Source organism: Alligator mississippiensis, chromosome 6 (genome assembly GCF_030867095.1).
Source record: "Alligator mississippiensis isolate rAllMis1 chromosome 6, rAllMis1, whole genome shotgun sequence".
Lineage (NCBI taxonomy): Eukaryota > Metazoa > Chordata > Crocodylia > Alligatoridae > Alligator > Alligator mississippiensis.
Window position 1 is genome coordinate 1375631 of NC_081829.1, and position 26711 is coordinate 1402341.

A 26711-nucleotide genomic window follows, 5' to 3' on the forward strand; every position below is an offset into this window, starting at 1 on the left:
GACAGACAATGCGCGGCACTAAAACCCCGCTGTCACTACTTACGGCTTATCAGCATCTGTAAGGCGAAAGGATGCCAGAGAAAGCTAAAAGCACATGCACGGGGGGTAATACATATCCAGAAGAGAGAACCATGTTAAAATATGGAAGGGTATTTGAATACGAATTCCTAGGGAGAATTATGTTCTTATTTACAGGGGTAATATGTTGCAAAACATCCCTTTTTCTTGAGAGCAGGTTTCCAGAGCAGCACGCGTGAGGCTAGGATTCATTAAAAGCTCCTGCCTGCGATGGGGTGTCCCCTGTTGAGGTGCAAAACATAATTCAGTCCTTGACAGTAGGAGAGGCAGCAGGAATTGAAACACACGCTGCTGGGTGTTGGAAATTCACGCTCCAGTCTCGCCTTCCCCATCTGTCCTTGACTCCTACCATCTTCTTAGGGTTTTTCCTCCGACTTCTCAGTAGGTTAAGCTGCTACCCGTGTTTCAAAGCAAAGCAGGTGAACTGAAGAGTGCGAACGCAAGGGCTATTCTGCGACCGAGTGTACTGGAAATGATACGGTGTCGTGTCCTTGCGGATGGGACTGCACCGGTCACAGCGGTGTCTGTGCTCTCAACATAGCAAACTGCATCCCCGTGCTACCCTATGTTGCCCCATGCAGACTACAGGGCACTACCGCGTGGTGCCCTGAAGCTGACCTAGCACATACTCGGTGTGGCCAGGTGAGATGGGGGGAGAAAGCATTTCACTACCATGGCAAGCTGGAAATGGAGGAGTTGAGGATGGAGAAACCCAGCTCGACAGGTTACACTTGCTAACTAGGAGGTGCCTTTAGTTACGAACCGCTGTTGGGCAAATATGCACGTCGTGGTTCTCCCTGCGCACTGCCAAATGCAAGCTGTTCGCCCCGGGAGCCACCGGAGCCCAAGCACACGCCGCGGTCCTGCCGCCCGCCGATGCCATCGTGCAAGCCAAGGGGATGCAACCGCCGTGCGAGGGGAGCAGGGCGGCCTTCTCTGTGCACGCAAGGAGGCTGCCGGACAGGCCTGGGGCTCATTTCCCCTCTGCTGCTAAAGCATTTCAACCATGCTTAAAATGTCCTGCTGCACCCACTGATGGCAAAGCTGGCCAGCACCAAAGAACTGATACGATGGCACAAGTACACTTGTGTTCAGGGCCTGCCTTGGGAGAGACGGGCGCCTACTCCATCTGCACCTCAGACCCCTCTAGCCAGGGACTGCGGGGCCCTCAGACCCCGCCCCGATGACCTGGGTTGAAGCTCACGTGCGGAGGCTGCAAGGCCAAGTGGAGAAAGCTCGCTTTGGTTCCCAATGCTTCCCACTGCACATCTCCTTATTTTCTCTTGGATTTGTCGGCAAAATTCAAGGAACCCATTCAAAGAGCAGGCACCTGCGGACTTACCACGTGGCTGGGGCACGAAGGATCATCACGCTGGGCTGGTCTCGCCGAAGAGCTGTCCTGGGATTTAGGAGACCCCGTTTCCTTCCTGGCTGAGCCACAGACTCCCGCTGCAATCGTAGGTGATTTCTTTGTGCCTCAGTTTCCTCCATCCTTTGTCCATCTTGCCAGCCCCTTGCTCGGAGGCAGCGCAGCCAGCACTTGGACCTCTCTCCATGCACTGCTGCAATGCAAAATCAGAGGAAAACCTGAGTGCTTGGGAGCTGGAGTCTAACCCTGCCCAGCTCCATCCTCCCACCAACACAAGGGGCCTGGCAGATCTGTGCCCAAAGCCCCCGCTTCGTGTGCACACGCACGTGAAATCAGCACAGCCAAAAGCCAACACCATCGTCCCGCTCCAGAATGGCACTGCCCAGGTCAGTGAGTACAAACCCTTCCCGTACGGCTCACTTTGCATGTTAAAAATGTCTGACGTTGTAATGCAAAAGCTACTGGAAGTGCTGCCGAGTTAACAGAGCATCCTTACAGCAGGAAGCTCAGGATTCATCCCAGCTAGGAGGTTGCCAAGTGTCTTTACGGTGATGCGTGTATTGTCTGAGTTTTGAGGCTAACACCACTTTGTCTTTTATTGGTGCCACTAATCAGACTTTTCTGTCTGCAGACGGCAAGGACCTGATTAGCCCTTTATTTGAGTATTAGTAAATCTCGATCAGATCTGGGCATCTGATTCAAAGGAGTATATAAAATTGTTGATACTGTCTGCCCTTTTCCCCCTATAAACATTTGTCAATTTAGTCTCCATCTGCTATTCTGTGTGTACACACACCCAGCCGCATGTTAGCTGAGCCGGCACTGTAGCTTTGTTAAATAATGTTATCTGATTTGTTGGATGATGGTATTTCTACGGGAAAACAACATGGTAATTTCAGAATGGTACTGATTAGATGAAAATGATATTGCATCAAAGTTACTCCCTTAATTTATTCCGTAAAAAACAAGAAGGAATTCTCTATTAAGATGCTTAATTAAAATCTATCTTTCTCCATACAAAATCTATACTTCAGGTCCTGTATATTTGTGGTGCCTGCCAAGAACAAAGGCTGATTAGCATCTTTTACACTCTGGTTTTCTCCGTGTCAGATATACATTCGCTCCCGAAACTCCAGCCTGGTTTGGAAGGTCTCCGAGAAAGGAGCCGGCCTGTCACGGGGCCTGGCTGAGCAAGACGGGAGAACAAAAGCACGCGCTGAGCTGTTTGCCTTTCCGGCGCTCGGGGGGCGAGATTCCAGCGGTGAATACAAAGAGTTTCCCTTGGGTAGAGAAAAGGGACCTGGGCTGCAACTAGACTTCACTGGGGCGAGAGAAACTGGGCCAGCAAAGAGAGAAGGCCTCCGGGGAACGGGAGGGAAGCGTCGCAGCAACGCCGATTCTGCGTGTCCAGTGTCACACGGGGAGCGGATGGGAAATGGCAGCTGCTCCATCACCTCCCCGCGCTCCAGGACCCTCCCCAAGCGAGGAGGGCAGGCATCTGGGATGCGGGTGAAAATGCACGCGGGATGCTGAACGCTGCCTCGGCGAGGCGGGCACCGGGCATCCGGCTCAGGGATGCCAAGGGCCGGGGACAGAAACCCACTCCCACGTTAACTAGGGGGTTGCAAGAATAAGGGCCCATCACCCTCAGCACCGCATTTCCACCCGGCCTGCCCTGCTAGGGCAGAGATGCTGACTTGGGGCACAGCTCGACGCAGGTGCACGGAGGAGGGCGAGGGGGCCGCGTGCCCCCCCATGCCGGCCCGCTCCCGGCATTCCTGGGCTCGCACGCAGCAGCTGGGAGCGGGGGGATTTTCTCATGGAGGATGCAGGTGAAGATGGGGGCTCAGCTTAGGGGCTGCCATCTGTCCCCTGCAGCCAGGAGACTCGCAGCCTCTCCTTCCCTCCGCTCGCCCCTCCGGCAGGGTCCCTCCCTGGTGCGAGCAGAGATGGAAAAGCGACTCCCCCCTGCCGTGCCCACTCCCCAGCTACTTATTGCAGCGCATGTGCGGTGGGCTCAGCTGCCTGGAGGAGGGGCGGCGGGCAGGAGCCGTGTGCCAAGACAGGCGAGCAGCAGAAGAGGCTCCTGGCAGTGGGGAGAGGGGGTCGGTGACAGTGTCACTCCTGCCCCGGAGCCGCTGGGGCATCAAACCTGCCCCTCGTTTGCTGCAGCCGGGCGCTGGGCGCACACAGAGGCCCGAGGCAGCCCGTCCTGGCACGCCGCAGGTCGCCCCAACCCTCCATCCACGCGTTTTATTAAGCAACGGCATCAGACAGCAGGCTCCGGCTCCTTTTTTTAGCTCGCACTAAAATACACGCACAAGACACTTCATTTAAAGTGTTAGCTCATGTTCTTATCACCGTGTTTAACAGGGAAGCACTCGGGGAAGTGTGAAGAACAGCTGAGCGGGATGCAGAGCCTTCCCTAGACCCAAGGGGAGTGCAGGGACCCGGGGAGCTTTTCCTCTCTGTTCGCTGCCACGGCGGGGCGGCTAGCACGAGGGTCTCAGCAAGAACAGGCAGACGGACACACAGTCCATCCCACCCTCTCCCCTTGCCTAGCGTGGCACCCACCCGATGCTGCAGCTCGTGTCAGCCTTCGACAGTGGCCCTACGCATGCAAGCAGACATGCAGCACAAAAGCCAGCCCTGGTTTTCCGGGCACTCCTCCGGCCGAGGCTCTTGCTGAAGTTGCACCTCCGTGAAATGCCCCCTGCATTTGGTCGGCCGTACTAGTCGTGTCCACAGAAAACCTTTGCTCCTATGGAGAGATCGCATTTGCACGCACGTTTGGCTGGGAAGCATGCTCGGCCGCCTTCCCTGAGCACGGAGGTTTGCATTGCATTCGAAAGCGTGTCCTCTCCTGGGTGGGACTGGCTCATTTCCCCAAGATGCTGCTTTTGGGAGTGGCAGGAGCTCTCTTGAACTGCGCGGCACAATGAATCATAGTGCCCAGCCAGGAGCTGCCACACGTACACGTGGCACACGGGTTGCACCACGCAAGGCGAGCCTCCCGACCCCACAGCCAGCGAGACACCTACCGAGTCGAGCATCCTCACGGGTGGGCAGAAGGCACACGCTGCTCCCGGGAGAGTTTGGCCGTCGATGGCTCAAAGAGCAGCATCCCTGAAAACCTCCAGCTGAACCATCTCAAAATATCAGTTGATCGTCGCTTAAAGCAAACCTCCGCCTCACCCACAACAGACACTGCTCTCCTGGGTAGCTCATGCCAGCACGGTGCCCTCTCAACAGAAGTCATGGCCGTGTTGCCCGCTATTTTAACACGGAGACAATCCTATGGAAATGCACATTATGCAGGCGCTGGTCACCGGTGGAGGAATGGTGGCATCGATACCAATCTGTGTCTGCCCAATCCTACCCTGAGTCAGGCGTCTCCAGAAGTGCGGAAAGCGTGCAAAAAACAAGGAGAGCGGCACCACGGCTTCCCCACCGCTCACGGGGCTGCGAGGCACTTGCTCCTGGAGCAGCCATCGTTTTGGCCACTTAGCACTGAAAGCACACCCAGGGAGGGCGTTTACACCGTCGCTCCTAGAGACAGCCAGTCCCATCCTCTCTTCGTGAGACGCATCCCCTACATACCCTCTACAGCAGCGCTTCTCGACCCGTGCGTCGCAACCCAAAAATGAGTCGCCAAAATATGTAACAGGGTCCTGAACAAACTTTAAAAATGGATCAATAAAATGGGTTCTCTTTTAAAGGAGGAAAATGTGGGAAACGGTGGCTTTTCCCTTGCAGGCTGGCAGAGCCTGCTCCAGACCCTGGGGGCACTGGGTGCGGACTGGCTATCGATGCTTACAACCGGGTCCTGGCACAAAAAAGGCTGAGGACCGCTGCTCTACGGCAGGTGCGCACGGCCTGCGAGCAGACCCGCACAGGGGCGCAGCACAAAACCAACCCTGACAAGACACGTTCAGCGTCGTACAGAGCAGCTTTACCAGCCTGGGACGCGATCCAGAGTCTCAGACACCCAGCGAGGTATGCCGTATCAGACCCAGGAGGGAGAAGGACCGTGACCTTGACCCGTGCTGGGCTGCGGGAGATCAGGATGGGATACCGAGGACAAAGGGAGCAATCACAAAGCTGCAGGAGCAATGAATGCCATTGCTTTGCCCAGGTGATGCCAGCGCGGGTGAGAGCGATGGGTCTGACCCTCGGGGGCTGAGGCTCTCCCGGCCACGCTGACTCCCGCAAGAGCAGGGATGCCCAGTCCCTTTCTGGCAGAGAAGCATGAAACCTGCCACGGTCGCTCATGGGAGCTTCCCACTCAGATCTTCCCCGCCTGTCATGACGTTGAGGCATTGCTGCATTTAATGCTCCCAAACACAATCCCGATTTCTTGCATCGTATGTTTTTGACAAATAAAAAAAAGCCATCTGATGGGGAAAGGGCCCCAATTTGGCTTGAAGCAGCTATTCATTTTGGCAAGGCTTTCCGTGAATACAAGCCAATTTCTCAGGAACACGGATTTGTGGACCAATGCTGTTCCTTAAGATTATCTCAAATATCTCTGCTCTCAAGATTAGGTTGCTTAGAAATCATGACATGCCATGGTACTGGGCTCCATTAACTCATGGCACTCATTGCCACAGGAGGTTGTAGAGGCAGAGTCCAGCCAGGCTCCAGACGGGGGTCGACAAAGTCACGTAGGAGACGCCGATGGGGAGAAAACTAGGGATGTCCCCTCTGACTCCCCTAAGCCATGATGGAAGATGCCTGGGAGGGTATGACGGGGCCGGATCACTTCAGACAGATCACGTTCACAGACGGACCGGGTTGTGATCCCTCATATCAATGAACTGGCTTCCTTACACATGTTCAGCTCCCTCTCCAACCCCCCCCCCCCGGTCTCTAGTGGGTTTAGCTCACAGACTTCACCATGACTTTGACATAGTTTCTGTAGTTTAATGCTCTACAAATGACATTATTTTAAGCCGTTCTGGATACAACACGGGAGATATCAACCCTTCTGTTCTGTGAAACTTCGGTACCCTGAGAGAAATGCAATGATGAAACTAATACAATGTTAACATGACGATAGCCAAGTCCTGGCATGATGCTCAAGTCCTTATTAGCAGAGCGGTGCCGATAATAAACCACCCCGCAGACAAGGGAAGGAGAGGGAGGCAATGCCTTCAGAGACGGGGGCACGGGGGTTGCAATTTCTCCAGGGCTATGTTTCCCGTCTCCCCATTCTTTGGCTTCATTAGATTTCGACTTTGGTAATGTCAAGGGGAATATTTCTGGACCCGTGACAAGGAGGCTTGCTCCCACAACTTGCATATGTCTAATTCGAAATCAGGGAAGTGTGTCCAACAGACACAGTGGAAAGACAGGCTGTTGAATATTTTTTCTCTCATCACTAAGAAGGATTCCCTGCTGGGTGTAATCAAGATCCATAAACTCGCAGCTTCAGTCGGTGTGAATGCTGGGATCCTAGCACTGCCTTGTTTGGCAGTGCTAAATTCAGCCCTCTGCAGACATCCGCCGGTACCCTGATCTACTGAGCATGTGGAAGCATCGCATGAAGTTCATTTGATTAATTTTTCAATGTCATGCTCTGATATAGTTTGACCAATTTGTAATAAATGCAGGAACTTTCGCCTGGTTGGGATTTTATACACCTACAGATGCACCACGCCACAAACTTTGAAGTTATGGTTCCCACAGTAACTGTAATGCGGCCACCGAGCTCCTGTCTGCTGTTTGCTGTGATGGTATATGGTGATGCAGGGCAGGAGCTCCATCCCTGGAGACATCTAAAACTAGGCTGGACAAAGCACTGCTGAACAGCCTGTCAGAAATGATGGCGGCCCGGCCCTTGCACAGCAAACTGGATGACTTAAAACGTCCTTTTCGTCTCTGACTTCTGTGCTATACATTACATTTCTCTTGCAACGTTTGCAAAGCTGAGGCACTTGTGCCAGCCGTCTCTCAAAAATCTATACAGCCCCAAATTTAAACAAGTCGGCCATAATTTTACATTATATGTTATTTTTTGCAGTTAATTTCCTTGGTTAAACTACAAAGAGAGGTAAAAGTGTGCTCAGAAGTGAAAGAAATGTACCACTCGAATTTATCTGACTGCTCGGTCCCTGAAATGCTAAAATACCATCTCTCTAAAATAAATCATTTGTATCCCACACTTTGTGCACCTCTTTTGATAAGGATCGTAATGTATGCTATTGTGCTGCCACTCACCGCTCAATTAATTGGTTCACATTTAGAAAAGTGGCTATTCCTCACTGGGGACGGTGTACATGCCAGCTATGAATTTTAAAGCAAAACCAATTATTAGTTATCGGTTTGGAGAATGATTCTGGGAAAGGACTAACGGAGGAAAACCTCCTCTCAAAAAACGTCCAGAGAGACAACACAGCACACGCACCCAAATCACCTTGGGTCTGGGAACACGCACGGCACAATTCACCCACCAAAATGCACGTCTAAAAGCAGGGTCTTAGATGCAGCCTGTTTCTTCATGCCCATTCAGCCATAATTATGCCAGGACTATCGTGACTTTCCACGGAAAGCAATGCAAAACTACAGAGAGAAGGGAGGATTTAAAATTAGGAGCCAAAGTTTTCAAGCACGGAGGAAAAAAGAAAAATATGTAGAAACCTATCTGTCTTTCTCTCTACCTCTACAGCACTGACAGTAGATTGAAAAGACAGGCTGCTGAATATTTTTTCTCTCATCACTAAGAAGGAGTCCCTGCTGGGTGTAATCAAGATCCATAAACTCACGGCTTCAGTCAGTGCAAGCACGGAGAGCCCAGCCTTGCTCCGTGATACGAAATTCAGACCCCGGCGCGGCAGAGCCAGGCTCTGTGGGCACTTTGGGCTCCGAATCCCACTTCCCTAAATATTTTTTTTACTCGTGTTAAATTTCCCGTCAGTACCGTCTAGCAGCTCACACACAGCACTTGAGACCATTTACATTCAGGTTCAACACAGAGGAAGCGGAGGAATTAAAACAGCAAAGTGTATGTGCTGCACAGGCAAGCACAGAGAAAAAGCAAGTCCCCCTCGCCCCCCACTTGCCTCCCCTCATCTTCTTCTCAAAGACACTGTCAGAAATGCAGCCTGTCAGGGAGAATTCCCTTGTACCTGTAAAACATTTATTTGTTATAAGCAACCAGGCTGAATTTTTGATTTTATGCATATTATTTTCTATTGACAGACCCTTGTTACATTCCAGGAGAATCAGGATTTCTTCCTTTGTTACTTGGCAGTTGCACATTATTACTGTGGCAATTCCTCTCCTTTTGGGTTCGCATTTTGATGACTTTCTTCTAAGCACTCATTATGTGTAGGCTGAGCTGGTATTAAATGCCAGGGCAGCAGTGCCTACTTACTCTTTGTGATGAATGCTGAATGCACGCTTGGACAATAGGTGTTGGTACGTACAGTTTTACCCGGGAGATACCGTCAATTATCTTCATGCTTTTTATTTAATCTAAAAGAGTCTCTCATAGATTTCTTCTGAACAGCACCCTTCTGTCCTGTCGGCGTGTTTTGGTGGTGTCCAGGCCTTTGCTCACACCCTTCAAACCTCCGCCAAATGCTTGCGGAGTTGCAAAAGCGCACGTAGAGCCATACCGCGCAGGCTCCTGGGCATGACAGTCCTAGCGGATCATGCCCGCGCATCCGGCACGCCACGGCCCTTGGGCAGAACTGCAAAATACGTCCTAATGGCAGTGACAGGAGTCCCACCGGGAGCAACCGGAGCTGTGAACTGTCCCTCCGAGCAAACGTCCCCCTGGGCTCCGTCTGCCCAAGCAGCTCCCTTTGCGGGGAATCCCAGCGGGCCGAATCCCCGGGCCTGCCTCCACCGCTCCGGCATGTCTCGCTGTCCCCTTAAACTCGTCACGGCCAAGGTCAAACTCCCAGTTTTCACCCCGAGCCGTAACAGCAAACTCTGGGGCAGGCGTCGTGTCTTACGGACAGCGACCCGCACACAAGGGCTGTTACTAGAATAAAAATAGCCGCTCGCCTCGCTGAACTGGCTGGATCGTGGCCCTTTCCCCAATGCTATACCCCAGAGCGCTGCTTTCGGGAAATACTGTAGGTTTTCATATTTCTCCTTTTTTATTTCAGACTCTCGGCACCAGCGAGACACTATCTCTTTGGGTGTATTTAGGCAACTAACGCTTGCTGCCTGCATGGGGACGGATGTCGAACGCTTCTGCGATGGAGTCCCAGATATGTAAAAAGAAATACCTAAATAAATAAATCACCCAAAAACCGTGGACAATTAACTCGCAGAAACAAAAAAGATATTTTCGAGGATGGTATTTCACCGTGTACGAGAGGAAGCCGCTGCATTTCGCTTTGCTCGGCAGCTCAGCTGCAGACGAAGCCAAGAATTATAGCCATCCGACCTGAAGTTTCTCTGCCCGCATAAGTCTTCCCAGGCAATCACTTTATTTATATGAGCTTGTAGTTTGTGTTTTTTGTTAAAAAAACCGAAGACCCACCACTGGGACCTCTTCAGCTGGCACAGCCCGACTCCTTTCCTCTTCTCGGGCCCATAACTCTTAGGCTTTTGATTCCCTCAGTCCTGAAACTATAAAAATCTTATTTCTATAAGGTCTTTTATTGTTACCCAGATAGTCAATAGTGTCATTTTCATTCATATCATTCTGCAGGGAAGTTAGAGGAAATGAACCAGACAGAACAGAGCTATAAATAAGATCCAGCTCCACAGTTCCCAGTGTAGATTCAACAACATTCTTTTAAAACCACAAAAAATATAACTTTGGCATGATGGGAAGTCTTCTATTTGCCTCAGTTCAGAGATTATCTTTCATGCACTGGCCAGTATTCATTGTTGACTTACGCGGATAAAAGATGCATTTGCTTAAAACTAGCTCTATGCCTACAAACCTCCGAGCAGCGGCATTGCCCGTACATTAGCTCATGCGCCGGGGAAAGGGAGCGCGAGAATTTTGGAATTCTTCCATACAAAGGATTCGACTCGGAGTGAATTCTTAATGAAAAGAATCGCTGGGCTAAAGGGGGGGGGGGAAAAATCTCAAGGCAAATGGATTAACATTGGTTTTCTTAAGGGCTTGCTGTGCAATATGATGGATTGTTTGCTTCACAGCAAGATAATGATGTATAATAACGGTTACCTTTCCTTGTGGATATCTGAAAAAATGTACAAGAATCCACAGGCAGCCTTGGTGTGCTGTCAAGAAATAGCAAGTACCAGCTTTATGTAAATGCTACGGCACTAAATAGGACTAACGGTGCTCCGCCACGTCTCTGTCCTCCCCTGGCCGCTTACCCAGGCCGAGAAAAGTGGGGGGGATCTCTGGCCGGAAAGCAGCGTTCCCAGTCCCCTCCGGTGCTGGCACACTTGGTGCCCTGCGCTTGGCCACGCAAGGATTTGGGAGCAGAGATGCTTTGGATGGAGTCAGCTTTCCATACCGGGCTCATGGCCACATTTTTCTAATTATTATGGACGCCAACTTGTGTCATGCTACCCCGCCCCCTGGCCCAAGGTGTTGTGCAGCAATTACATGTAATTAAAGCATTACAAAACACCGACACAGCAATTAACACAAATCCTTCGGTGAACCACAAACAGAGGGCGCAGTACAAGGGTGGAAGGGGCAGGGGATAACAGAGCGTGGGTAGCACAGAGGCCAGGAAAATGTCCTCTTGGAAACAGAGACGTTTCTAAGGGAGTGCCAAGCTCTGGGCATTTCTGCCTGCAAATAAAAGGTGTCAGAACAAACTCAGGAAGGGCTCTTACGTGTAAGCCGGGATGGGGCTCTTAAAAGCCTTGGAAAGCAGCAGGGCCAGCTGCAAAGTCTATCCATAGCTTTGCAAGCAGCCACGGGAAGGAGCGCAGGCTCATGTCGTATGCGCGTGCCAGCAAGAGAGGGGTGCAAGACCAGACCCCGGGGACGTGCCCTGCTGCTGTGAGCGCCCCGAGATGAGAACAGCTTGGATTCAAACCACGGGGAGCACCGACGTTAGAAAAGCCCGTATGGGAACAACAGGGTGGCCCTTCCTGGTGCCCTCTGCAACCAGTCGCTCCCGTTTGCACCTTCGTTGCCGCTTGGCCGTTTCGTGCGGGAAACCATTTTCACAAGCAGATTTGGGTTTTTTTGCAGAAACCGTTGATGCCAGAGAGTGTCACTAGAGAGTGTCTGGTACGAAAGCAAAACAGATATTTAATAACAGCAGAGAAAGAACGAGCTAGCCAAGTCCTGGACACTCGCACCTGCAGGGGATGAGGGGAAAATCCAAACTTGAGCTTGAAACGGTCCATCAAATGGTTAGTCCCCCTTGCTTGAGTTTCACGTGGACTGGGTTGTTAGGAACTGGGAGCAAAAGAAACTTCAGGAAACTAGAGCCAGGGCATATTATTTAAAACAGCTATAAATATATTCAGCGAGTGCTCTAGAAACACGCACTGTGTTTGCTGCAGGCCTGAGCATTTTTAAAACATGGATCTTTTTGTGTCGATGGCAAGTGGATATTCCCGTGGGAGCTGCCAAGTCTTATTGTGCTTCACCTGGGGTGGTCTGGAAGGTGGGGGGGCGTTTTTTTGCTATATATCATTTCCTAAATTCCCAGTTTCAGTGGATGCCTGCTGCAACCACCACCCAGGGTAGACAACTCTGCTGCCTGTACTGTAAAAATGGACAAAGATCCAGTATGTGTAAAGAGCCCTGGAGAGAAGTGCACATTTTGGACACGCTTATTCACACTTGCAAAGACTTGACGTGGAGCTGATTGCACTGGAGTCTTTGGGATTTGCTAATTAAACGATCTTATGCTGTACTTGCCCCTACGCTCTTTGTACTGGGGTAGGCAGCCAGGGCTCAGAGTTAAAGGATGGATGGACCAAAGGCTATAAATACATCAGAAAGTAGAACAGGGTGGTAGAAAGGAAAGCGTTACTACAACACGACACCAGGGAGTCACAGCAGGGAGCAATGCGTATCCCCCGGGGAAACCTCGAATAGATTCGGAGAAACTCAGGGAAGTTTTGCTCAGCACCACGGGTTAACATTCACCCGTCCCCAGGGAGAATCAAGAGCTGAGCAGAGACGTACATAATGGACTATGTCACCGCCGCAGGCTTCTGCACGGGCCCTGGCATCCCGGACGCGGGACAACCCCGTCGCAAGGCTGCGGCTGTCCAGAGGCAGGCGAAGGCAGCAGCGCACCGTGGAAGTTTGAAGCCGGGGAAATGTGCACTATTGCTAATTGATTTAGAGTTGGGAATTTGGAACGTAATGCGGAACCTTTTGTCAGCTCATCCATCACTGACACGCGGTCCAGAGATGGATGATGCAAAAAAAATCCGAGCGCCGTTTGTTGCCCACGGCAGGTGCCGGTTTGCTGCTCTCAGATCTCTCCCGTCACTGTTTCACCCGCGTGGCTCTGCGAGACGGAAGGAACCCGGCTACGAAGAGAGCAGACCCGTCCTGCAAGTGTGTGGTGGGGGGTCCTGAGCCTATCGTCTCCGAGACCCTGGCACAGCCTTATTCTCCAAAGCACAGAATGCCTAGTAGCTCCCACTTCCTTGGGCGCGTCTACATGTGCGCTTATGTTGCATTACACTTACTGCGCAGTAAGTGGAAATAAGCCAGTGTCTACATGTGCAGGTGGTAAAGCGCATTAACACTGTGTGTGGTCTGACTTGGGACTAAAGTTAGTGTTACTGCGCAGTAAGGCATCTACATGTGCATTGCTGCACAGTAACCAATTGGGCATATGTTTGATACCTGCATCATGCGGATACCAAATGTATGCACAAGTCGGTGTAAATCATCATAGTTACTGAGCAGTACAGGCGTGCACGTGTAGATGCGTGCCTGTACTGCACAGTAGTTTGAGGTTACTGTGCAGTGACCATGCACGTGTAGACGTGCCCCTTGTGTGCAGTATTAGTGAATCGAGGCAGAGAGCACGGGCAGAGCCCGGCAGCGAGGGAGCTGGGAGTCACCACACCTGGTCTCGAACTGCCGGATGCCCGCTGGGATCGCCCCTCGCCGGCGCCCCGAGAGCCCACGTGCTCTGCCGAGCAGTGCCGGGACCGTTCCCAAAGTTTGTTCTCGTGTGTTCATGTAAACAACTCTCTGCTTTTGTTTTTTGACAGTAAAGCCATTAGAGATGATGCCAAGGCTGGAAATCTAGATAGCATTTAACGTTCAAGGATTCTGAAATTTAGTATTTCCCCTATTACCTCTTTTATGGGAACTATTAACTGTAATTTAAGCCCAAAATGTTAAAAGCAGTATACAGATTTAAGGATTCTTTCATACCAATTACAAATAATTTCTAGCTGCACTTCAATGCACAGGCTTTTATCTATTGTTATAGTGAAAAATCACTTATCTACTGTAGCACAGGGCATCTGAATAGATTTGTTTCTTATTATCTTTAATGGTATTGGCAAATAGGGAGTTAAAACATTTCTGCTAAATATGTTTGCCATCCTTGAAATACCTGCTCCTCAGAAAATTGCAAGTTGAAGAATGCCGTTATCCCAAGTTATAGTTTAATTAGCAGCCAAGCAGAGTATTCACCGCCGATGTCGTGTCACGGTGCGCGTTGTGCTCGGAGGCATAAAGGAGGCTCCTCCGCCTGGACTCGTCCGCCACCGAGAAACCCCGCGGGGCCAACCTCCAGTTGCCGAAAAGCACCAAGCCTCTCGCTCCCTCCAGTCGATGCCCCTTTGGTTTGTAAGGTCCACGTTCACTTTCTTCCTAAACTTGCCGCTGGTCTTTCACCCCCAGAGTATGGCATGATCATCAAGACAAAAGCTTCTTAATGACTTCATCTCGGCATGTTAACTGTCCATGCAGCCGCCACGAAGGACGCTGCAAAATCTTCCCCGTCAGCCCACCTCGTTTTGTGGTCTTTTGTCAAACGCTCTGGCTCAACTCAAATGGAGAGCTAAGTGGTCCATTTTCCCAGTGTTTTCTCTGAACAGGCTCCCTGAATTGTCTGGTTGAGTCAGTTTGTGTGGGCTGTGACCCCTCGGCTCTCTGAAGGTCACTGGATCACGACCTTCTGACAATTGTTTCTCCTTTTTCTGTCACTGTGAATCATGTTCTTAGGCTAATGGGAGGGAAATTTTAAAGAAAAGACTTGCCAGCTGTAAAAGCCGGCTCAGGAAAAATTCAGCCATCAGATCATAACAGAAAAGGTCATTTGTCTGGGAATTAACTTGAGTATATACATGGGCAAAGATCTTTTTCCTGCTTTCACCGGCAAACTAAAAATAATAGTCAGATACTGGCCCACGCTGCTCAGATGATGCTGAACCCTACCTTGTCCAGCAAATGTGCACGTGGGCACAGACCTGGGTAGCCTCGGGGGAAAGGGTGACCGGGGCGGAGGAGACCTGCTCGCCAAAGGGTCGCACAAGAGCATCCTGGTGACAAAACCGCCGGGTTGAACTCTTGGCTCCGCTGAAGTCAACGGCAATATTCCCAGAGACCTCAGTGTGTCTGGGAATATTGCCCTGCCGTCAGACAGCTGCCTTGCAGGGATCACACGCGTGTACTTCGTGCTGCTGCCCCAGGACCCGTTCTGGGCGAGGTTTTGGGGGGTTTTGAGGGCAGGACATGTTTGCACAGCTGCTAGCTTACCTGGGTGACCACAAAACAACCAGGTCTGCAGCCTTCTCCCGGTCCCGACGCTCTGCCAGACCAAGTGCACGAGGAGAGGTGGAGAGCAAGGTGCAAGGGCCATGCCTGGACACCGGCTCCCCACGGCATCAACTCTCCGTGGCCCTGATGGCTCCCCACCTTTGCTGAAATCCGTAAAGGTGACGATTCGAAGCGACTCTGAGCTGCATACTGTCATCACATTTCCTCGCGGGGCTCCTGGCACCGTGCCGAGCCCAGAGGGTTTCGTTTGTTAGGGACCAGGTTCTCCTCTTAATCTGCAAGGGCACTGGTTGCCCTCACTTGGAGGGTACATCAGGGACTGTCCCTGGGTGACAGTGGAAGATCCTCACCGTCCAGTGCCTTGTACCAAGCTACCAGACTCCCAAATGCAATGGAGAAAGGGCTACCATGGACTTACTGAAAGGAAAGGACACCAGCAGATTGGTGAACAAAGCACTCCTTCCTTGTCCTCTGAACAGGCAGAGCAAGCAAAGGCTGAAATTCTCCTGGTGCAAAACCTTGATGTCTCACGGACCTGGATGGGGTTGCCCAGAGAGGCACCCTGAAGTAACTAAGCACATATCCATTTTCAGATGCATCATCCTGGTTTCCTCAAATGCCTCCCCTCGCCCTTATCCCCCGTCTCCACGTGCACGTGCGCCTTTCAATCCGAAAATGCCCGGCCGCAAAGGCCGTGCATAATTCGTGCAGTTCCCGACTCTTCTGGTGTCATTACGAGCAAGAAAATCACTGCATGACACCAAACTGCTCGTTGGCAGGAAGCTGAGATCCCACACTGGTATTAATGCAGTCGCACTGACAGGATCCACCCCAAAGAATTTGCACGCTTTAATTATACGGCAAAATGCCCACATCCGGTTACTGCCGAAGTTGGGCTCTCCGTGCCGCGGTGGCATTTGTTAGCTCTCCTCGTTATCACGGTGATGTCCTGACTGCCCCACCGCTGGGACACCGCGTTCAGTCGCGGGAATATTGCACGCTCACCTGGACCTGGCGCCAGCCGCTATTTCCCTTTCCCTTTTTGTTTGATTAAAAACCAGAATTAGAAGCGTCTCTTTTGGACGATGCCAGAAGCATTGAGCTCAGTTGATGAGGCCTTTCCCTTGAAATCATCTGGCAATGGCTGCCCAGAATATTCTCTACGAACGGTGGCAACAGCGAACAGCGCGCTTCAGCCCCTTTCCTTCCACGTGCACGTCTCTGAGGCTGGTTTACTTCCTTCCTGCTAACGGCACGACTCGTTAGAGCTCAGCCCGGACTGAAGGGAGGGTGGCTTTCCTGCAGCGTTAGCAAGCCCAGCTTGGAAAGTACTGTAATGCTCTGGCAGCCCAGCTCTCAGGGCAGGCGCTTTGCTTTCGACTTTGCAGAAGTAACCGTGCGAATTCCAGCAATTCAGCATTCGCAGGTAAGGGCGAGCTTGTCTAGGAACAAACCTGGAAAGCTTAGAGGGCTCGCGCTGTTGTCTGGTCAGCAACCCGGCAAGCTCGGACATTTCTTAATTAAACATTAAACGTGAGCGTCCTACACGGCTATACCAGAACTGGAAAATGTTGCATCCCAGCTTCTTCCTTGCGATTTTTACTATCAAGTTCCAGACACTGCTGCTTTTCAGCACAACTGTTACGTTGAGCTGGATATGGCCGACCTTGTTCATAAAATATTTGACAATTTATGTGGGATTTATGCACACTTTTATGAGGCCTTAATCCTCTTCCTTCCACCTGCAAGAAATCAGATGCCTTGCTCACTTTCCCAAGGGTGTTGCAATCCCAAACGACAGGGAAGGCAGGTATACCCAGAGCTGGATTGTAAAACAGAGTACTGAAGGGCTGGAAATGGGCAATTTGCTGTCATACCCCATAACAATAACATACAATAGGCATTGCAGAAATATACTGAATCCACTAATAGTTAAGAGACTGCCTTTATACCGAGCTCTGGTTGATAATATGTGGCTCTTCCTTAGCTTTGCAAAGTACCTTCTTCCCCCAGATGCTTTTAATGAAAAAACTGGGAGCCACGTTTCTATTACTTTTCACAACAGAAGAGGTGGGTGTGAAACCATCAGTATTTTGCTTTTTCCCTTATTTTCACTCTGTGTGTTTGTTTTCCCGATGGCTTTGTTCTCCCGAAGAACTGCGGAGACTCGCCGTTTCTGGTGCCATTCGTTTTTAGGGCCGTACAGAACAAGTCTGTTGCTGGGCTTGGCTTGGACTTTCTGCTGCTTCTCACAAAAGACAAAGTCCCTTCTTCCAGGTGGCGAATTAGGACTGATTTAAGTAACTAACTCCACACAGTGCTATTATTTGGAGGCATAACATATAAAGGCACCAAATATTTTAGAAAATGCTTGGGCTGAATGTAATGTTATCTTTCATGCAACCTGCAGCTTGACTCCCTGATCAGGTTATTTCAGGTTAGTGTAAAACAATGTGCAATAGTTCTCTCTCTATATGGAAATGCAGGTGGATAGAGAGCGAGAGCGAGAGCGAGAGAGAGCGAGACAGGTGCGTGTGTTTGGCCGTGGTAAGGAAGAGCTGGTCTACACCTGAACCCGAAAGCTTGTCTGTCCCTCCTAGCTGTACAGTCGGTCCCATAAAAGAGATCACCCACTAAAATCCTCGTCTGTTGTATCGTTCCTGACCTTGGTACCCGGGCGGACACGATAAACTTTTTCTAGACTAGTATCAGGTTTCCTAGATCTGGGAGCCTGGTGAAGTGCTCGCACAAATTAAACCCTCTCCTTTCTGTGCTTGTCCATTTGGGTGTGCGTGCTCAGCCAAACCACCAGACCTGGGAAGCTGGGTTTGATTCCCCTCCCTCTGTGCCTTTTTTACAGGCGACTTCTGCTTCATCACTAGATTGCAGCGCCTAGACAGCCTCCTTTGGTGCTTTCTTCATACGCTCCCACTCGCTGCCACCCTCCCATGGAGAGGATCTGAGGCTGATTAGACTTACGGAAATGGCAAGTACCAAAAATAAACCGTGACGAGGAAGGAGAAGAACAGAGCGGAGCATCAGGGTCATGCGCTGCTGCTCTCTCCGTGTGCACCGCGCATCCAGCCACACCTGTGCAGCCTGCTAGAGGAAACCAGGGGCGTTACAAATGCACTCCTTCAGCAAATTTTAACTCGGTATGGATTGAATTAAATTAAAAATCAAAACCTGCTTTGTGCCTGCTCTAAAATGCATTGCCCGCAGCTTGAATGTGGAGCTCTTGAGTGCCCCGGGACCTGAACCGGCTCCACCGCTTCAGGTAAGTAGAGGTGCCAGATTTCTTTTGTGGGGTCGACCTTGGTAACCACTGTCCCCCAAATGCAGACACGATGCAGTCCTTGCCCCGGTGAGCCTGCAGGCACTAAAATGACGGCGGAGAAAGGGATATCACGGAGCAGCCAACGGACCAGGAAGCTGAAGGTCCCCCGATTATTAGAGGCATTTGGAAGGTGAAGTTAAATGCACTGAAATCTCCACCGCGCCATCCCTCCACCGCTCACCTCCCTCTCCTCTGCACCACGGGACAGAGGTCAGGCACTCCTATCCCCGAAAGCACGGGAAGCTCGCAGGAGATGTGCCCTCTAAGGCAGAGGGACATGCTATTTTTTCCCATTTTACAGATGAGAAAAGGCAGCATTGAGAGGCAAAGTGAGACACAGGAGTATTGGTTGTAACCACTGGTCTAAGGACACGGGCAGACACGGCTCGTTGGGTAAATCCGATCTCTTTTACTAGACCGACTCGAACAGTTGGAAAAATTCTTCTTTGCAAGCGTTTGGGTACAAACACCCTTCTTCAGGCCGAGGAAGCGTCACAGAGACGCAGAGAGCGCGTCGCAGGGCAGAGCGATGACCCCAGGTCTCCCAAGCCCCAGGCCGGCACCGTTTCACGTGGCCTTTCCCTCCCCGGTGTGCAAGGGGGAGCAAAGAGAGGGGAGAGCCCGGCAAACTGGCCTTCAGGAGCCGGCGAGAGACTTCTGGGGAAGAGGCATAAATACTTATCACGGGACGACTCCTCGGAGCTCCATATTTCTTTTCGATAGCAACAAGGGAATTTTTTCTTATTGATTGCTTTTTGTAATCGAGCTTAACAAATAGAACTTCCCTCAAATGATTCTTCCAACTAACCTGATAGAAAGCTAACCTTGTTATATTTATTGACAGAACATTGAAATAAATATTATAGGTCTAGAGGGAATGTTTCAGTCCATTGATTTTTTTTTAAGGAAATAACAAATGGAGCATATTCCCCTTGGCATATTATGCTGGGAATAATCTGAAAAAATGCTTAGCTTGTTCAAAATAAGGCTCCAAACCTGCTCCTTTCAGTCCCCAAGGAGCAGGGGCCCTTTTGAATAAATCTGATGTTGCCCAAACAATCAATTTTCAATTTTAATTATTTGCAGGATTCTCTTTTTGTGCTTGTTCAGGGAATTGAAAGAAGAAGCCGGGTTGGGTTTTTATTTGGGGTGGGGGGAGAGGATTGAGCCCTGTCAAGTAATGAGATTTCTTTTTTGGGGGTGTTGGGCACAGCTTGGAGCCAGCTATCGCTAGTCGAATATGTCCCTCGTCCCCGGGAGAGGAGGAGAAGGCGCTGCTCCCTGCTACCGTCGGTACGTCCGGGCCCACCGCATCCTCTCCGTCTGTCACCTGCCCGGCAACACGGCGTAGACCCGAGACGGAAGTGTTTCCCGGACGCTGCAACGGGACTCTCTCCCGGGTAGACGGCCCACTGGCGACACGGGGCCAAAGGGAACTGCGGAAACAAGGGGGATCATTTCCTTCAAGCCTACCAGGCTTCGCATAATTTCTTTAAAAAACATGTAATTGAGCTGACGACATTACAAAATCCTTGTTTCCTCAAACATGACGTCTTGGTGGCACAACAAAGCTTTTCACAAAGAACGCAACACTCAGCTGCTCGAGGAAATTGTCTCTTTTCAATGGCATGAATTGAACAGACTCCGCATGGAGACAGCTGAACGGCCTGATCTCCGAGGTTTATAGGCACCGCGGAGCCGGTTTCTGCCACTGAGATGCTAAATGTCTATGACATGCCAACAGTGAGGGAAATTACCTCCCAACGCAGGTTTGTTTTCTGGCTTCCCAGGGACATCTCTTTGGATAACAGGCTATAGCAAATGCAAGCGCGCTACAATGAAACGCCAGGAAGTTTTACATAACCGGGACTCTCAGACCCAAACCACGCAGTGCAATTCAACCCGCTCAGGGGACCCGCAGAGAAACTCACTTTCCTCCTGTGTTTTAAACCCTGAGATTGGCCCTGGCAGTGTGAACACACGGCAGACATCTCGTGGGTACTAGCGCTCACGTGGTGCCAGAGCAAGGACAGAGCAGTCCAGCTACATCACGTCCCCTTTGCACTTCCCAGGTGCCTCTAGATTGCACCTCCTTCTGATTGATTTGCAACAAGACACCGGGCACGCCACCTGGATGGTGCACTAGTACCCATGAAATAAAAAAGGATGGCCAAACCTGTGAGGAAGCACAGACCAATGCCTGCTTGGACCACAAACAAGATGTCCATCATCCATCCTCTAAATACGACCCATACGTATAAATGGCTCCTACGTGTGCCTTTCAGCTATCGCAGACAGCTTCATCCCGGCCCCAGCCCAGGTGGGAGCACGTTCCAGCCCCTTCTTACTGGGGCACGCTGGGAGGATGCTTTGCTCGCAGTTGTAAAGGGCTCACCAGTGACTTCCCGATCTACTGGCAGACTCCTCCTCATATGGATGCAAAACAGGAGGCGCGTGGAGCCCTCCGCGTCGTGTCTGCCCACGAAATCTTGGAAAGGATTCTTCTCAGTTCTGTGCACGGCCGGGAACTTTACTTATTTATTGAGTCTGCAGACTCATAATTCTTGCCATAAAAGGATTGTTTCATCCAAGTTTTGCAGTAATAATGATTTCCTCCCAGTACATTGTGCCTTGAATAATCACGGAGATTATTTATGACTTTATACTGTATGTGTTTAGTGTTGTATGCAGATTAGGCCACTGATCTTGGATACCAAGGTATAATGTTAAAAATTCCTTATTCTCCCCCATTGCTATTACTCTTAAATAGAGCACACATTTATGGCTTCAGCACGAAATGCTGTATTAAAATGGCTTAGCTGGTTTGCATCTGGCATTAACACCTCCTGGTCACCCACTGGCCCTCTAGGAAACGCACAGAAGACAATTAAATCAGGTGCTTGAGTGGGCACAGTCTGTCACTACAGCTTTCTCAACAACAACACTAGTGAAAATAGATCAAGAGACTGCATGCATGTCTCCCTGGACTCTGCCATTGGTGTACATGTCCTCTGTGCATGCGTGCGTACGTATGCACGCATGTGCATGGGTGGGAGCTGGGCTCTCTCCTGCCTTTCATTTAAGAGGGTGCAGTCTTTGCACTGGGTCATGTCAAAAGATGCTGTGCGAGGGGTAGGTGAGGATGGGATGGCCACTGCTTCGAACGCACCCTCCTGTTCCTTCATTTAACTGCTTATGGTCCTCCACATTTGCTTTGTTCTGGACGGTTTTGTCAACGCTCCCCAGTCGGTACTGATTCTCCGGGGAGATAAAAGACTATTCAGTGAGAAGGGCAGAGGTTATTTTTTTGCATTGCCAAACCACTCTGCATTGCCTATCCCGGGGCACGGCGCTGCACAATACGAGCCTCCGCTATGGGGCAGAGCTAGGTGCTGCACAAACACGTCACCGAAGACGGCCCTTGCCCCAGAGAGCTGACGACCTAGAACATGTCCGTGGCAATTGCAGAAGAGAGATGCGACACGGCAGCTTCCCTGTTCGACTTCTCCGTAGGGACCGCAGGAGTTTTTCACCTGCCTTTTTAAATGCACGCTCAACTAGCCCAGGAGTCAGTCGGCAACCTCTTAGCAAGAGCAGGCTGAATGCACACAACTGGATCTGAAGGCGGACCACTATTTATGACCTGGCCACAAATCCCCTTGCCACCAAATGCAGCTGATCCCTCCTGCGGCTGATGGGCTGGCTTCATCGGCTGGATCTAGCCCGGGGGCCAGAGGTTGCAGACCCCTCCTCTAGACAACCTCTGTCTTGCAAGTGGAGACTGGTCAACAGATAATGAGAAGCAAGTGAGGAGGAGGAGGACGTGATTAAAATGAAACGGGATGAAAACCTGCAACTCCATCCGGCAAATGGGTCTGGCGAGTGATGCCGTCCAGCCATCAAGAAGCAAGAACGAACGTGAACCAATACGCCAGGAGGAACAAAGGCTGCCGTGCCTTTGTCGGTCTTGGAGGGCAAAGATTTGGACCTGCAAAGAGACGTCGCGGGCCCAGATTCCAGCACCGTGGGAGCCAACAAGCCTCAGAGCCCTGCTTGGATTTGAATACGAAAAGGAGGTAGGGAACTTCCTGGCGGCACGGCCGGGAGACGTCTCTCTGCCTGCTCCGTTATGCAAGCCCTTGTGTTGCGCTCTGCCGTGAAGCGATGGCTCCCGTGGCATTTTGCAGACCAGCACACAAATTTCAGACTCTTCTGAGCCTGCTTTTGGCCGAATTGAGGCTGTTACTGTCGTCGGTGAAGGGTGAGCCGGAAAAGCAGTATGCGATGGAGGCTGATTCACTAGCGCGGGGGAAAGGAGGCATAAAAAGGGGATGCTTGATAAGAGACCGAGGGGGAAAACGAACACGGCTGGACATGACCCAGCAGTGCTGGGCACTCACGCGGCACCGCTCACGAGAGGCTCTCAGAAGGCTTTGGGTGCAAAGAGGTCAGCCTTTTAAACCCTCTGAGAGAGGGGCACGTGGAGGCAAACAAGGGAACCGCTCGCCTAAACCCCCACAGCGAGTCCCTAACCTGCATGGGAACGGGGTCCCCCTGGATCCGACGGCGACCTGATTTGCACCAAGTTAACTCTGCAAGAACTCAACTAAACCCGACGCCTTGAGATCCAACGTGGGAGTGCAGGCGGGCTGGTAAATAATTTGTTTGGTCTGCCCTGCAGAACCTGGCTGCCGATCCCACGTCTCAGCGCATCGCCCCAGCCGCTGGACGCGCCGTCGGGTCCAGCTTCCCCTCACCGCCCCGCTAGCTAGTGCAGCCGCCGTGCCCAGGTGTGGATGGGAACACCTGGGGCCAGGCAGCGGAGACCAAGGAGCCTTGGGCCGTAGTCATCCCAGGCTGGGTGAGTTCAGACCCCCGGCGCCAGACACAGGGAAGCAGGGGGCTGTCAGAAGCAGCCGAAAAACACCCTGGATGCGAGAGTCGGCGATAAAGAAACAGATAAGAGAAATCCCTCAAAGGCGGCTGTGTCGATACTATCGCCAACAGCTGCCCCACGAGATCGGAGATCAAGCACTTGGCCCTGCGAGAGACGGAGCAGTGGCAATACCATAAATTCCACAAAAATATTCTAGCAATTTGCTCAGTGATTAAGCTCCTGAGATTTAGTGCAGTTTGACGCCAATATTTTTTTCTGTTTTACGGCATTAAATATAACACTAACTCCTAATAATCAATATGGATTCCAGGATAATAACTTATTTAGAGATGTATTTGTTTTGCACATGACTCCAACTGGAACGTATTTTATAGAGCAAACTGTATTGTGTTGATTCATGGATCAATGAGATAATAGTCTTGCCCCATTCAAGTAACTCTGATTACAATATATTTGAAGCAAAATCAGTTATGTAGGCTCTTGCTGGTGTAATGAGGGCTGAGAAGCTGTTCCAGGCAGTGACATTTGGAATAGGAATGTGGCTGATATTCAAATGTAAGTGATTTCGAGACAGAAAGCCAGAGCGTGAGAAGAGTAATGCGTTTTCCCGCTGTGACTGGTCCTAGGTAGGATTTCCCCTTAGGATGGAGGCAGACAAGGCTTTCTGGGTAAATCCGATATCTTTTATTAGACCAACTCAAACAGTTGGAAAAGCTCTTCTTTTGCAAGCTTTCGGGTACAAACACCCTTTGTTAGGCAGCGGAGGAATTCAGCCTCAGCAGCGCCTTGTTCTCAGCACCGAAGGGAGCAGGAATGGATGCTTTGATGACTAGAGATGAGAAAAGTCACTTAAATATAAGTGGATCATTGAAGCCCTGTCTGAAGGCAGCCTGCCCCAAGCACCCCGGGAGACAGGACAGCAAAACCTCGGCTGTACTGTGCCTCCAAAACTGGTGCACTGGGAAGCTGGAGCAATAGGAGGCAGGCAGTGGGACTGGACCGATATTCCCGGGGTTGAAAGCACATTGGCAGCGAGGAGTGCATGGATGTGCCGAGGCCGGAGCGGCCTTTTTATATTAATGAAGCCCCGGGAACTGCAGCGACATCTGCTTGCTGCGGTCGAGAGACCTCCTGCGGAGCACGTGCTTTCTCATGCTCTTTCCCCAGCTCCTAAGGCCGGCTCTGCTTATCAGTCTCCAGGCTGAGAGCGGAGTAAGGACAGGCCATTATCCGGAGCAGAAAAGCTGGTGTAAATCTTGATTTTTACAAGCAATTTTTTGAAAGCATAAAACAAGAACGCAGGCAGACATGAAATCCATTTGCTCCTTTGTGCGTTTTATGGGAGCCTTGGACTAGAGATGGATTCGAGCAGCTCGGGACAGTCGCGTCCAGGCAGACTTCCTTCAAACCCCTCAAGGAGAAAGGCAGATGAAGGATAGGAAAGGCAAGAAAGGTACTTCTGGCGAACGAAGCTAACTGGCCCGCTGCTTTCAGAGGGAAGCGTGACTCCTGTTTCTGCTCAGCTAACGCAGCGCAAGCAAGGAAGAAGCCCAGTGAAACCAGTGGGCTGGCACTGGTGCAGACGGGGCGCGAGACCTGGATCTGATCTGGTCCGGAGCAGACTGCAGATAACAGAGACGGACCTTCGGTGGGTGGCAGCGAAGCCTCGTCCTGGTCCTTCCTCCAATTTCAGACCCAGAGAAGGATCCGTCCCCCTGTGCTGGAGACAGCAACACCTGTGCAGCCGCTTGGCTTGCGATAGATACCTACTTCACCGAGCCCCTCCGCCGCTCCTGCTCCGTCTCGCTGCAAACTCCCACCCGCGTCCCTGGGACGACGAGAAGGACGCCGTCGCCGCTGCCCAATTTGTTCCCGGTTTCGAAGCTGCCGCGCGAGGACAAGTTGAAAATTCTCTGCAAGAGAGTTTCCTTCCCCCAAAACTAGTTGCAGGGGGAAATGTGACCCTCCCCTCGCGCCCTGCCTTAATCACGCTGCGGTGGGTTTGCCGCGCGGGGATCTCGAGTAATTGGCAGCGCTCGGCAGCCCTTTATGAGACAGCCCCTCGTGTCGGTCCACTGTAGCGCGAGACCACCCCGGTGGCAACTCACCTAACCGGGAGCTGACAGACTACATCGAAAACTGAGGGGGGGGGGCGGGAAAAAGAGAAAGAAATACATTTTTAAAGATAACCTGGAGGCAAATATAATATTTATACTTATTTATCCTCACAGCACACTCATAAGCCCCAAAACATGTCTAATGAGGTGGAATTGCAAAATGGCCGTGAGTCCTACTTGCTTGGCTTCTCAGTGGTCTCTTAGCAGTCACATGGATCTCTATTTTTCAACTGTGTGACTGCTGCAGGCAAAACTCCTATAAGTAACAGTGAGAGTCACAGCAAGTCCCAACTCCCAGTGGTATTCAGCCACAAAAATGCCAACCCAGGAAAAATGAGAAGACTGACAAAAAAAAACAAAAAAAAAAGTTGCTGGGGCAATTAGATATAGCAGTTAAAACTCTTCCTAATACTTGGCTCACATATGCAGGGCATCGCCTGCTCCAATAAACCTCTCCCCGCAGCTCTCAGGCTCTTCCGGCATTCAGAAAGGATCAGAAATGAGCCAGGAATTGAAAAGGGAAAGTTCTTAAATGTCATTGCGGATGGATTAGCTCCAGCCAGGTCAATACTGTGCCTCCCGCATGGCGCGCCAGTGAATGGGCAAGACTGCGTCACGCACGCCAGAGACAGCCCAGCGGGTACCAGCTCTCCGCGGGAAGGCGGCTTTAAAAAGTCTGTGCTTTTTAAGTGGGGTAGTTCAGCAGAAGTCGAACCTTGCCCGGGCATCGGCAGTGACAGCAGTCCCAGATTCGGGGCTCGGTTTTGGACGGTATTTTCAGGGTCTCCTGATGCTTCTCTGTGGGTTGGGGCCCATCACGTAGCCGGCAAGAGAGACAAAAAATCCGATCCATTAACCCAAACGTGCTGGGTGCTAAGCGAGTCTGACCTTTCAAATGCCAAATCTTTCCGAGGCACCTCCACAAGTGGTCTGATTTGCCGAGCACCCGCAGCTGGAGTGATAACACCGCTTGTAGCCCAAAGAAACGCTGAACGCGGCAAGGGAAGAACTCACGCCCACAGTGAGCAAAGTTTGTGACAGCTTTCGCTTTCGTTGTTTGAACACCTTTCGAATGACTATCCAGTCTGATCCTGCCAGGAAATCTGAGGGCACCCAGAAGGCTCCAGATGTGACTGAGCGTCAGAAGCAATGAGGGCCCGCGAGTGCGAGGTGCACCGCTGCACGCTCTCCGTGCCACGTCCAGCTGCACGCGAGGTCACTCTCTGCCCTCCTTGCAATCACTGCTGCAGGTG

General features: G+C 51.2%; 1 long non-coding RNA gene across 1 annotated transcript in view; it reads right to left on the reverse strand.

The window, feature by feature from the left end:
• Window positions 1-1078: 1078 nt before the first annotated feature.
• Window positions 1079-26711, reverse strand: part of LOC109283796 (uncharacterized) — a 232213-nt gene continuing 206580 nt past the window's right edge. Inside the window, exon 4 of the long non-coding RNA XR_002091066.2 lies at window positions 1079-1640. This is a non-coding gene — a long non-coding RNA (uncharacterized LOC109283796). The remainder of the gene's footprint in view (window positions 1641-26711) is intronic.